Below are 13,707 nucleotides of genomic sequence, written 5' to 3' on the forward strand. Positions count from 1 at the left end.
TGTCCCTCCTGGACTGGGGGCTATGCTCTGTCCCTGTGAATTATTTTAAGCCAGGAACACTGAGTCAGTTAATAGCTGTTCTAGAAAATGTTACTTATGTTAAGGAAATGAGATCAATTTCTCGTTTCTTGCTTTATTCTCTTTGTGGCGCGCCTCTCTTCAGGACACTGACCCCCCCATTTGGGCCTTAGCAAGCTAATAGGCAGGGAAGGAAAGGGAAAGCATCTGACTGGGGCCTTGTCCTTCTGTCTAAGGTGGGTAGAAGTAGCAGGCAGGGTTGCCAGGAGGAGCTGCCCCACAGCATACGGTGCCAAAGTGTGGCTTGTGGTCAAATGCTGCCAGAGTTCAAAGTGCCACCTGCGGGCAATACAGGAGCTTGGTAGGCGATGCTCAGTCTTGGTGCAAGCCATGTGGTCCCAGAAAAGGACAAGATGCCATGTACAATGCTCTGTCTTGATCAGAGCAGCCAAACCAAAGCATTGCAAAGCCGAAGGCATGGCCTGGCTAAGGCGACAGGCAGAACTACTCCCCTCTCTAGCCCTCCACGGCCCAGTCCTCTTAATGCTGCCTGCCCTTGGTGCAGAAATCACAAACTGGGTAACGGCAGCAAAGAGTTAACAAACTGCAGTGGACCCAGGTAATTAAACCAGCCCCCACTCCTCCAGTCCTTGCCACACTTAAAAGCCCTCCGCTGTACGCAGGACACAACAGAGAGCAAGGAAATAAATCAAGAGGTGGCTTAGGCAGGGTGTTGATCCTGGCTATAGGGACGGAGGGGTGAGGCTCTGAATGCTAAAGCTAGTGGAAGGGAGAAGTGGCAGTGAAGAGAAGGCTCGTTCTGTGGCCTGTTTTCACACCATGTGAGAGAAAGAGAGAGAGAGCGAGGTACTGGAGACAAGATCTGGGATATGGACTCTAACAGCAGCTGAAACTCTGGCCCAAGTAGCATTCCTCTGTTGATCTCCAACAAGCTACGTTGACTTACGGCCCTCCAAGGATCAGGCTCAATGTGTTTTAAAACCTGCAGCAGCGAGTCTCAGAGCCCAGGTCTGTGGATTCAGCAGGGCTCAGGCTACTGCACTAAAAACAACAGCGTAGATGTGAACTGAGCTGGAGCTCGGCCTTCAAAACCCGCCCTCTTCCCCAGGCTTCAGATTCTGAGCTCCAGCCTGATCCTGAACCTCTACGAACAGCTATTTTTAGTGCTGTCACATGAGCCCCTGGCCCGAGACTCACTACAGCGGGTTTTGAAATGCAGGGTAGACGTACCCCATGATTCCTTTCTAAGATGGAAGCCGCATTGTTACAAACCTCAAGAGATTAGGTGCCATTCCAAAGCTACAGCTCATCAGTTGCTGGTCAGCTCATACTCCATGGTGAGTTTCATCCAGGAGAATTTGTCTGTGACTTGGCCCTTCTTTGATTTAATAGAAAATAAAAACTCCTCCACTGCAAACTCAATTTAATTCCTGGAAGTGGTACCTGATTCGGCAGAAAGCTTGGCTTATCAGAGGGACCTAGTTAACTGCAGGGCAGTGATTAGCTGGAACAGCAGCTATTTCCTTTCAGAGTGGATATTGTCAGACAGTGACTGGGCAGTCTGTGCACCCAATCCACTCTTTTTTCCTCTCTTTGGATTCGAAGTGTACTTGACCCTTACTTATTAAACCAGTCGCGGACATTGTGCCCAGAGATGCTTGAGCTCACTGTAAAATCGTGGTGGTGATCACCACAAGGTGGACGGGAGATGCCAGTGTGTCAGGTGCTGTAGCCAGCTGTGTGTGTGTGTTTCCTCTTAGACCAATGTGTAGGGAGCCTGAATCCAGGAGCAAATTAAAGCCACCACCAGAAATCTTGGAAGTCTGAGTCTGGGAGATGACTGATGTGGTACATGATTCTTACAGCAGTTGAAGATCTGGCCACCCAACAGGTACAATCTTTTCCCCCTGGCATGCTTAAACACCACAAAGACTAGGACCAGCACATGGACTTAGGAAAGGTAGATGAAATGTGAATTTGCTCCAGGTCAATAGAAAACATCAGGTGGAGGATCCTTAGACTTTGCATTGAAGTCCTTAAGATCACTTGCTTCTGAGGAGAAATTCCCCTGGCATGAAGTTCTAAAGTGCTATGTTGGATGTCTGGAGGATACTCTCTTGTTGGAGTCACTGTAACCACCAGCAGTTAAACAACCTCGAAAAACATTGAAAGTGACAAACCCTTCTTGGAACGGTACCTCTCAACTGACCCTCATTAGTAGAGGTGGCATGAACTAGTGGATGGACACTGATGTGAGAGTCAGGAGACCTTCCCAGTTCTCCCACTCACCTGCTGTGTGACCTTGGGCAAATCCCTTCTTCTCTGTGCTTTTGTTTCCCCATTTCTTGTCTATTTGAACAATAAGCTCTTGCTATGTGTGTTACTGTGTAGCACAATGGGGGCCTGATCCAGATTGATTACTCCAGGTGCCACCATAATACAAATAATATTATTGACCTACATTTAACTTCAATCCACACCAATTTACTTACAAACAAAACGATGGGGTCTAAATCCGCTGTTACTGCTCAAGAAAGATCTTGGAGTCATTGTGGATAGTTCTCTGAAAACATCCGCTCGGTGTGCAGTGGCAATCAGAAAAGCTAACAGTGTTCGGAACCATTAGGAAAGGGATAGATCATGAAACAGAAAAATCATAATGTTGCTATGTAAATCCATGGTATGCCCACACCTTGAATATTGTGTGCAGTTCTGGTTGTTCTGTTTCAAAAAAGATAAATTAGAATTGGAAAAGGGACAGAGAAGGGCAATAAAAATGATTAGAGGCGTGGCTAAAAAGACTTGGACTGGTCAGCTTAGAAAAGAGACGACGAAGGGGGAATATGAGAGAGGTCTATAAAATGATGGATGATGTGGAGAAAGTGAATAGAACTGTTATTTATCCCATTACTCACCTAGCACAAGAACTAAGGGTCATCTGGTGAAAGTAATAGGCAAGAGGTTTAAAACAAACAAAAGGAAGTACTGCTTCACACAACGCACAATCAGCTTGTGGGACTCGTTGGGGATGTTGTGAAGGCCAAAAATATAACTCAGTTCAAAAAAGTTAGATAAGTTCCTGGAGAATAGGTCCATCAATGGCTATTAGCCAAGATGGTCAGGGACACAACCCCATGCTCCAGGTGTCCCTCAACTTCCAACTGGGATTGGACGACAGGGGATGAAATTGCCCTGTTTTGTTGATTCCTTCTGAGGCGTTAGAAGGCAGGATACTGGGCTAGATGGACCATTGTTCTGTCCCAGTTTGTTTGTTTTTAGGGGACATTTAATCTTCTGGGTTTAATTTCTGTAATGGACATGGCAAGTGTAAAGAACCCATGTTGGCTGCGGTGTGGACGTGCATGTCTGCAACTATGCTGCCAGAGAGGGGCCAGAACTCATGCAATCCAAGAGGCAGTTCAATTTGTAAGCCTTGGCTAATCTCCCACCTGTGAATAAATGGCTTTTTCCCTCCTGCCAATTAGTGAATTAGATTGAAAATGCAGGTGTCTTGGAGCTAGTGTGCACCACAGGCCTACAAAGCCCAATGCCTCTTTGAGGATTGCTGATGCATGGGACTGTCTCTTGCAAATGTATTAAGTGCTGTTTTCTTTGATATCACCTACTGCAGGGTGTGTGTGTGTGAGAGAGAGAGAAGCCTGTCCTGGTTCCCTGTATAGCCTGTAATGTAGAGCAAGAGGGTGTGTGGCTAGAGATCGCTTTTCTCCTGCTGGGTTGGTGGAATGGGGGCCTATAGGCAGCTGTGGGAAGCGATTTTAAATCGGAGCAGCCTCTGGGGCTGCTCTGATTTATGCTGGGGAATAAATATGCCTCCAGTCAGGCTCAGACTTCCAGAGGCCCAAAGGAGGCTTAAAGCCATCTTTGCTTTCTCTGCTCCACCCTGGGCTGTATCTCTGGAGAGGTGCCATTCAGAATCTGGCCCAATACTGATCCAGGTTCTTATACCATGGCATCAGTGCAGTATCCAAGCTCCTCACAAGATGTGTTTTAAGAGGTGGATACTTTGGGTCTGATCACTCTCCTTGAGGTGATTCTGTATCCTAGTACCAATCCCTTAATAAGACACTCAGTTTTGGGGGTAGGGGGATGGGTAATGTTTAGGATTTGTAGGTGGGGAAAATGGAATCTTACAGCTTGGGCACTGTTATGTGTATCCTGTGGTATTAAATCTCCCCACTGTATTTTCCACTGCATGCATCCGATGAAGTGAGCTGTAGCTCACAAAAGTTTATGCTCAAATAAATTTGTTAGTCTCTAAGGTGCCACAAGTCCTCCTTTTCTTCCTGTCGTACTGGGGACTGTGCCTTTTAAGGACTAAGCGTCCCAGACAGAGAGTCTGGGTGGGGTGCTGTGAAGTTCTTGTTGTTATGCAGAACACTTGGACTGGGACACAGAGCTGAGCTCTTGCAAGTACATAGGCCTGGATCCACAAAGGGACCTGGGCATTGCAACACCTAACTTTTAGATGCCTAGAAAATCCCTGAAACAACAATGGATCCACAAAGCCTGAGTTAGGCACCTAGGCTCCCTGTACAATGCATGGGGGCGGGGGGTGATAGATGCCTAAGAGTGGGATCCCCAAAAGCCAGCATGCTAGGTGGGGAGCTGCTAAAGCCAGCCAATGGGAGATGCTGATGAGGGGTGTGTCCTAAGCCTTGCCCATCTCTCAGAATTTGGTACTTAAATCCAGGCTGCTGGGAGGTGCCTGTCTCCTGGCTACAATCCACAGCTGGGAACCCTCTCCTGGAGTCTGGCAGCTTATGGGCGCCAAAGGACTTTCTTGTGAGAGAAGGTTAGGTAGCCAGGGGGAAGTAGGCTGGCAGGAGGAGGATGACCTCCCTTAAAACTGTTAGCCCAGTGGTTAGGGTACTCTCTTGGGATGTGAGAGAACCTCAGTCAAGTCCCACCTCTGCCTGATAAGGAGATGGGATTTGATCAGGTGTTCGCCACCTCTGAGTTACGGGACCTAGCCACTGGACTGGAGGGCAATTCTCTCTCTCTCTGATCCAATTAATATGTAATTAAAGAGGAACAACTTCAGTAGGAGAGATGGAGGAAGACTCATAGCCTCAGGTTTAGCGCTCTCACCTGTGATCTCTGTTCACATTCCTTCTCCTCATCAGCCAGAGGGGGGACTTAAACTGGGTGTCTCCTGTATTCCAGGTGAATACCCTAACTGCTGGGCTAAGGGCTATAGGGGCACGCCCTCTCCTCCTCCACTGGCCCCGTAGGCGAGACAGATGTTCCTCTGCCTGTCTTCCTCCAGTCCGTGGGTAGCTCTGGAGCTCAGGCGGCACAGAGGGGTCCCGACATCTAGAATGAGGCAGCAGTGCCCATACCTGGAGGCAGAAACATGGGTGCCTAGAGAACTTTTACAAGAAAAACCTTAGGCTCCACATCAGTTTAGCCACCACTGGGTAAGGCAACAGCCGAATGGGGGTTTTGTGAATTGTAGCGGTGCCTAAAAATGGGACTTAGGTGCCTATATCTAGGGTTAGGCGCCCAAGTACCCTAAGTACTGGGCCTGAGTGATCGCTGGATGCTCCATATACTTTCTGAGAAGTGTCTCTGCATATAGAAGGGATTCTACAGAGGTCTGTTATGAAGACAGCAGAAATAATACCTCAACCAAAAATAAAAAGAGAGATGCTAAGTAGAACATGGTTAATTTGAGACAGGCAGGATAGATGTTTCCTTTGAAGTACTGGTGTTTGATAGTTGATCTTCAGTGCAGAGAAATTCTTAGAGGAATCCTGTACTTTGTAGAGGGTTCCATTAAAGAAGCTGTTTCTGATAGAACAGGTTATTTAACTAAAGGAAACAAGTGTTTGAGATTCTTCTAGGTTTTGTTACTCAGAGTATGTAGTATCAACTGGTAACCAATACTGTAATGTTTCAGCTCTAGGACTGTCTCACTGATGGTATCCCTTAATAAAACAGTGAGATCATGAAATTCAGATCGTACAACTAACTGGTGTATATATTGTGCAGGTGGACGGGTTCTGCCTAACAATGTCCCTGCTCTAAGCTTCCTTTGAGAGTTTTTCTCCAGCTCAGGTGGAAAACACAAGAAGTTTATTACAGGAAATTGTCTAGTCAGACAAAATACTGTTCATGGAAGAATTTCAGTTTAACAAGAGAGGTTTGTGACTGAGAAATGAACCCTGATGAAAAGCTGACTGTGAAATAAGAATTGGTTTGAGGTGAGATAATGGAGGAGTTGAGGAGAGCTGTTTGTAGACACTGAGAAAGATCAGTACTTCTAGCTCTTTTACTGCACAGATGTTTGGAGAACTGATTATATGCAGGATATCCCTAGCGCCAGATTTCTCCCCTGCTTTGCTGCTTGTGTGGCTATTTATATCTGTGCAAAGGGTGGGAGGGCGGACAGGATGCTACTAAACCAAAATCTTCCAATCACTTGCACGGTGTAGCATTTTGACATCCGTTGTGCATTTGGTGCAGATATAAATGACCATACAAGGTGCAAGAGTGGAGGATCAGACCCTTGGCCTGTCGCACTTTCAGTCTGAGTGTCTTCGTTGTTTTGACCTCACTTGTGGCCTGATGTAAGTGAGGCTGTTATTTTTCCTTAAGATTAACCTACACCTTAGTTTGCACTTGGCTCAATGACAGCGGTGATGTGCTTGGTGTGGTGTTGTGCATAATGCCCAGGTGCAGGCATTGCAATCAGATTGAATTAATACAGCACATGTGAGTACAAAATACTCTGCTTTTAAAATGTATGTGCCTGGCCCCCATTGACTGTAACTCTTGTTATCACAGTCAGAGTACTCAGAACATTGATTAGCCCAACAGATCCCTTCGTTTTTGTGCTTTCTGTTTTATAATGAAGCTATAAGACACAGCAGGGTACAGCTTTTGTGAATTTCATTCCTGTGTAGCATATTCTGCCTGTGCCCTGGGATAAGGCTGTGTGTTGGCAGCCTGATTTGACACAGCAGTTTTTACTCTGGAATTTCTTAATGTGATTATAAAAATGTATTTGTGTTGGTAATTAAGGGCCTGCTCCTATGCCCATTGAAGGCAATAGTAAGGCTCCCACTGCCTTCAGTGGGAGCAGGATCCGCCTCTCAGCAATGTTGGGAGCATTATCCAGTTCAGTAGTGAATTGGATTGATTAGGCATGTCTTGGCATTCTTATCAGCCAGTTAAATCACTTGATGCCTCCTACCCGTTTTGCTCATCTCATGATATGCATTTTAAAATGTGGGTCTCGACACTGACTCGAATTTTCTTCAGTCTGGGCCGTTGTTTTTTTTTGGAGATCTCAGAAATTTAAACCAAATTAAAAATCTCCTTTTGGTTTCAGGCATGGCTCAGTCAAAGTAATTGGAGTCTCGCTGAATCCTAGGGCTGATTTCCCTGGCCTGGCTCAGGTCTGTAAGTCATGACAGCTGGGGCTTCAAGGGGAAGAAAAGGAGAAAGTCACTGGCCTTCACTTGTGCCTGGCTGCCTCAGTACAGAATTCATGGATGCTGCTTCTGACTCAAGAAGGGTTAATATTGACCCAAGCTTTAGCATGTACACAGCTTCACAAACATTCACAGGCATACACGTCGCTGGCTTCTCCCTGCAGCTCAGGATTTAATGCACTGTATACTTTGTTTTGCTGTCGATTGTCTCTGTTACCATCTCCGGACTCATTTAGCAATAGCAATCGTACCCCCCAGCGTTCCTCCCTTCACAGCCCACTTCCTCCAAGGCCTGCATGACTTGGGCTCTGTCAGACCATAGGTGGGGACAAACTACAAAGCAGAAGGCACCTCCACTGTCTCATCTCCTCAGTGGACAAATCTGGGACCTGTCAAGTGCCCAACTAGATCTCAGCTGTGGGGGACAAAGCAGAGAAAGACAGGCTGTCTTCTCAATCCCAGACCCAAACTATTTATGGCTTTATCCATCCACCACCACTTTGAATTACACCGGAAGCAAACAGGAAACAGCCCTGGGAGCACGGATGTAATATGCTTCAGTGAGTAGGTAGGTACCAGCAAATCTGTGCAGCCTGAAGTTTCCCAGTGGTTTTAAGGTACAGTAATCCCGTCGAGAGGTGCTAGATGCAACAAGAACAATTACAACCTTCCAGCTAAACCCAAATGCAAAAACTCACAAGCTTCAAAACTCACGTGGGCCATCACAATCTCACACACATTCCCATTCTCTTATGTACCCCTGTGCAGATCAGAAGGGAGACCCACAAGTATACAAACATCTGTGTAGGAACGCATGCACACTTGCATTTTGGCCCTGCTCCAGTCTGTCATGGATGCACACGTACTAATTACACTCCCACGCATGTGTATGCTGCTCACATTATCAGTTTTACTAATCAAATCATTTATGCAGAGAAGTGAATGCTGATCTATCTAATCTCAAGGCTCCAGTTTAAAAACAGAGCTGAAAACAGTAAGCAGGATCTAAAGCCACAGTACTGAAACTGTTGGAGCTAAGATGTTTCCATGGAGACACATCTTTGATCTAGTAATAAACAAAGGAGAAGACCGTCCCAATCTAGAAATGCAGAAAGGGCTCATTCCTGCTGGGCCTGTGTCTGTGTAGTTGGGAATCAGAGCAATTGGATCCAAGACTTTTTGTTTTTGTGATACTGCAGGGTCTGTAGTGAGGATTAGAATAGGATGCCCTCCTGCCTGTGCTATGCAAGGTTATGAGTGGAGGGCAGCCACATTTTGGCATATGGTATTTCCTCAGGCAGACAGAAAACATGGCATATCTTTGAGCTGGTTCCATTTGCTATTGCTGTGAGGTCAAGCCAGATGCCTTTAGGTACAACCCTCCCCAAAGCATTAGCCAGCACGTGGAACATAGATACCTGTGTTACACAGAGCTTTGATATGCACCATGCAGTAAGCGGCATTCTGATTTTCTTCTTGAGTGGCGAGAAGTGATTTGGGCAATGGGGAACATACCACGGCATGCCGCCTCTATGGATGGGGTACAGAGGGGATGTACAAGGCGTGCTGCCTTTATGGATGGGATGTAGAAGGGTCTCTCATTTTACTGGTATGGGAAGAAGATTAAAAACATTTACCATGTTGACCTGGGGTTTGTGGTCATGTGCGTATATCTCTGTAGCCATGTATAATGAACGCTGGCTTCATACATGTCATAAAAATAAAGGGAAGGGTAACCACCTTTCTATATATAGTGCTATAAAATCCCTCCTGGCCAGAGGCAAAACCCTTTCACCTGTAAAGGGTTAAGAAGCTAAAATAACCTCGCTGGCACCTGACCAAAATGACCAATGAGGAGACAAGATACTTTCAAATTGAGAGGGGGTGGAAACAAAGGGTTCATCTGTCTGGGTGATGCTTTTGCCGGGAACAGATCAGGAATGCAGTCTCAGAACTTCTGTTAATTAGTAAGTAATCTAGCTAGAAATGCGTTAGATTTCTTTTTGTTTAATGGCTGGCAAAATAAACTGTGCTGGATGGAATGTATATTCCTGTTTTTGTGTCTTTTTGTAACTTGAGGTTTTGCCTAGAGGGATTCTCTATGTTTTGAATCTGATTACCCTGTAAGGTATTTACCATCCTGATTTTACAGAGGTGATTCTTTTACCTTTTCTTCAATAAAATTCTTCTTTTAAGAACCTGATTGATTTTTCATTGCTCTTAAGATCCAAGGGTTTGGGTCTGTGTTCACCTGTACAAACTGGTGAGGATTCTTATCAAGCCTTCCCCAGGAAAGGGGGTGTAGGGCTTGGGGGGATATTTTGGGGGAAGACAACTCCAAGTGGGCTCTTTCCCTGTTCTTTATTTAACACACTCGGTGGTGGCAGCATAGGGTTCAAGGACAAGGCAAAGTTTGTACCTTGGGGAAGTTTTTAACCTAAGCTGGTAAGAATAAGCTTAGGGGGTCTTTCATGCAGGTCCCCACATCTGTACCCTAGACTTCAGAGTGGGGAAGGAACCTTGACAATACAGAATGTTTTTAGGGGTGTGAGAACAGGAGGCTGTTATCGACACTGGGATCAGCCCCTTGAAGGAAACATGTCCACATGCACTAGGCCAGTGTATTCTACTCGCAAAGATGTATGTTGACAGATGAACACATTCATATTAGCTTGAATGCCTAGCTGCAGTATCTGTACAGTACCTGTGTGGGTATTGTATACATGGATCTGTGTACATGTGCAGCAGGCTTGCATGTATGCATATTTCTGCATGTCTATTCGTAAGTTTCTCACTTCCCTTAACTTCTAGGTGGTGCTTTTCCTTTGTCACTTCCTATCTGTCCCACTGATTATTGGATGTGGACGGATTCAGCTGCCTTATCTTTGCTTCCAGCAAGGCCGCTGCATCAGCCATGCAAGGTTTTTCTGTGAGGTTGTGAAGTTACATAGTACCCAGGAAGAAAAGGAGGACTTGTGGCACCTTAGAGACTAACAAATTTATTTGAGCATAAGCTTTTGTGAGCTACAGCTCACTTCATAATACATAATACCCAGGATGAGTGAGCTTTGTGTGTACTCTGATTTTGACCTCCCCCCCCGTAATTCTCATTTGTACATCTCTGCTTTAGGGGCATTAAACTCAGAAAGGTGGCATCTCCTAATCAGAACCACACTTGCTTTTTTTCTTAGGACCTGTCTACATTAGGGAATTTGCATTGCTACACAGGTCTCCCATGTCCATACCAATGCAAGTTTCACTAAAGCATTTAGGCCCTTCACAGCCTGCAGTATCTAACAGCCTTTGAGAACTCAGCAGCAGTCTGCCTGTTGCTAATTGTATTGTGATAGCACCTAAAGGACCCTTTCTCACTGTGCCAGTCACTGTACAAGTGAATGTAAGAGACAGTTCCTATCCCGAAAGGCTGACAATCTAAATAGGAAAGACAGACAAAGGGTGTGAGAGGAAACAGGCACAGAGAGGTGAAATGACTTGCTCCAGCAGGTCAGTGGCACAGTCGGGAATAGAAATTAGGTCTCATGGGTGCTAGGTTAGTGCACTATCCACTACACTATGCTGTCTAATACTATGATTTCCTGAGACAAAGAAATTGAAGTGCCCTTCTTGTTGGTGGGATTTGTTATTTATCCCAAGCAAATGCTACTGCCAAACTGGGCCCAGGCTTCAAAGGTGTTTGACATTTGTATAAAGTGCCCGTGATTTGTGTGTGCGTAAAATTATATGTGTTGGACTGCAAGAAACACTAAGGGATTGATTCTCTCATTGGTGAGGAGGATTCACTCATGTCGTTTCTTCCTCTTCTCCTCACACACCCCAGACTTGGGTTAAGAGGCTCACTGATGCCATTTTGAAAAAAACAAATGAAGAGAAGTTGTTTGCTAAGAGTCAGATCCGACTTCGTTAGTCACTGAAAAGACTCCAGCTGGATCAGACCCTGTCGAGCACAATTATCCCTTGGCTTAGAAAATCATCTCTAGTATTTTAGATGTATCACGTTATCAGCGTTGACTGGGAGGATATTGGGCATCTAACAGGCTCTCAGGGAATTGGGATGAAGGGAGGAAACCAGCATGAGTCTCCCAGAGCTCCTGTAAACCTAGGAGATGATTGGAATATTTATCATAGGTCATGAATATTGCAGGAATCTTCCTTGTGAAATGTAGTTTGTATAGAAAGCTGTGGGTAATCTCTCCCGGGGTGAGATTGCAACCACCTATTGCAGGGGTGGCCAACCTGTGGCTCCGGAGCTGCATGCGGCTCTTCAGAAGTTAATATGCGGCTCCTTGCATAGGTGCTGACTCCGGGGCTGGAGCTACAGGTGCCAACTTTCCACTGCTCAACCCCAGGCCCTGTCCCCCCTCCACCCCTTACCCCACAGCCCCTTCCCGAGCCTGCTGCACCCTTGCTCCTCCCTGCTCCATCCCAGAGTCTCCTGTACACTGCAAAACAGCTGCTCGCAGCAGGCAGGAGGCATGGGGAGGGAGGAGGAGGTGCTAATCAGCAGGGATGCCAGCGGGCAGGAGGTGGTGGTGCGGGGGGGGCTGATTATGTACTACTGTGGCTCTTGACAATGTATATTGGTAAGTTCTGGCTCCTTCTCAGGCTCAGGATGGCCACCCCTGACCTATTGTAAAGCTCTATTTTAGAATCCATTGTCACTCTGGCTTGGCCTGGAAATTGCCAGATTGACCCTGGACACCAAGAATGTTGAGCTGAAAGTAATTAAAGACAAACAAGCAAAACCCCTAATTTGAAATGTTGATTTTTGTCTCTCTCTTGCTCAGAAATGGCTCGTAGCTACCAAACTTGCCATGTTGTCCGCTCATCTTGAAAATTTATGCACCAGCTATTTTTGCAAGAAAATAGGATGAAATGAAATAAAATTAAGTTTTTGCTGTGGAGACCTTGGAGCCCAAACCTACAGCCACTGATTTCAGTGGGAGTTGTGGACCTGCTTTGTTTTTTTTCTTTCACAGCTCAACAACCTTAAAGAATAGCCATGGGTTAAGGATGTTGGGTTATGATGAAATACACATTTCTTTGTGCTTGATAAGAACGTGTCTGATTATGTGTGGGCCATGTTCAGGTTTGCGATGGTTGTAGCGATTCATTTCCTTGGTTTGGTGAATATGATAGCGTAAAGGAGTGGACTCACCCCTGCGGCACCTCCTTCTGCCCCCTGGCAGTACCCCACACTCTGGCTCTCCCCTTCCTGGGGAACCCCCAACCCACTATCCCCACCTTGTCTCAGTCTGGGCTACTGCCAGTCATTGCTAAGCCCCTACTCCCTGGGGCAGACAGCAGTGTAAAGGCCACTCATCATAGGCAAGGGGGTTCGGACCAGCTGCCTTCCTCTGCCTCCTAGTACCTCTATGGGCCTTGGACCAGGCCCTACAGCCTGGGGAGTTGCCAGCCTGGAGCACCCCCACTCAGCCAGCTCTTTCCCCAACGTGGCACTACCACTGTCAGGCAGGCAGCCAGGTCCTGCTCTCCCCCAGTCTGGAGAGAGACTCCTTGGGCTTCTGGCTCACAGCCTTTTTATACAGGCCAGCTGGGGCCTGATTGGGGCGTGGCCCAGCTGCAGCTGCTTCCCCAATCAGCCATCCCCAGCCACAGCCCTCTCCAGGGCTGCTTTTAACCCCTTCTGTTCTAGGAGTGGGGTAGCCACCCTGCTACAGATAGATTTGTACAAATGCTGTCACTTAGCAACCACAGCTGTTTTTTGAAATGCAGCTTTCTTTTAGAATATAACACGAATTGTAATCTGTGCCTCTTTCATGGAAGGGATTTATCTTAGACAATGATGGATTCCAGCACTAAACTGTACCTTCACTGCATGATGATTATCCTAGTGGAGGGACATGCCTAGACTAGGAAAATCAGTTGTGTTAGCTAATGCATTTTAATTTCACTAGGTGCGAAGTCCCAGCTAAAATCTTGTTAGACAGGGTGAGTCATGTTTAAAAATGTCTGGTTGTGATCATGTGACTGATTTTCCTACTTTAGACATGCCCTGTCTCTTTATTCAGTTCTTTCACTCTGGTCTCAGCATACCCTAGGAGTCAGCTGGGAGCCTCACTTCTGAAAGTGGAAGAAATGAAGACTGCCTGGGACTCTGGGATTGTGGTGGGGTGGACCAGGCTGTGAGGTCCCCTGGCTAGAGGCTTCGTGGCACTGCCACAACCCACCC

General features: G+C 46.4%; 1 protein-coding gene across 2 annotated transcripts in view; it reads left to right on the plus strand.

Annotated features, from left to right (window-relative positions):
* The window catches only part of IQCE (IQ motif containing E), an 81,195-nt gene that overhangs the window by 1,336 nt on the left and 66,152 nt on the right, over window positions 1-13,707 (plus strand). The gene's annotated exons all lie outside the window — the stretch shown is intronic.

The sequence above is a fragment of the Natator depressus genome, chromosome 10, assembly GCF_965152275.1.
Source record: "Natator depressus isolate rNatDep1 chromosome 10, rNatDep2.hap1, whole genome shotgun sequence".
Classification (NCBI taxonomy): Eukaryota; Metazoa; Chordata; order Testudines; family Cheloniidae; genus Natator; species Natator depressus.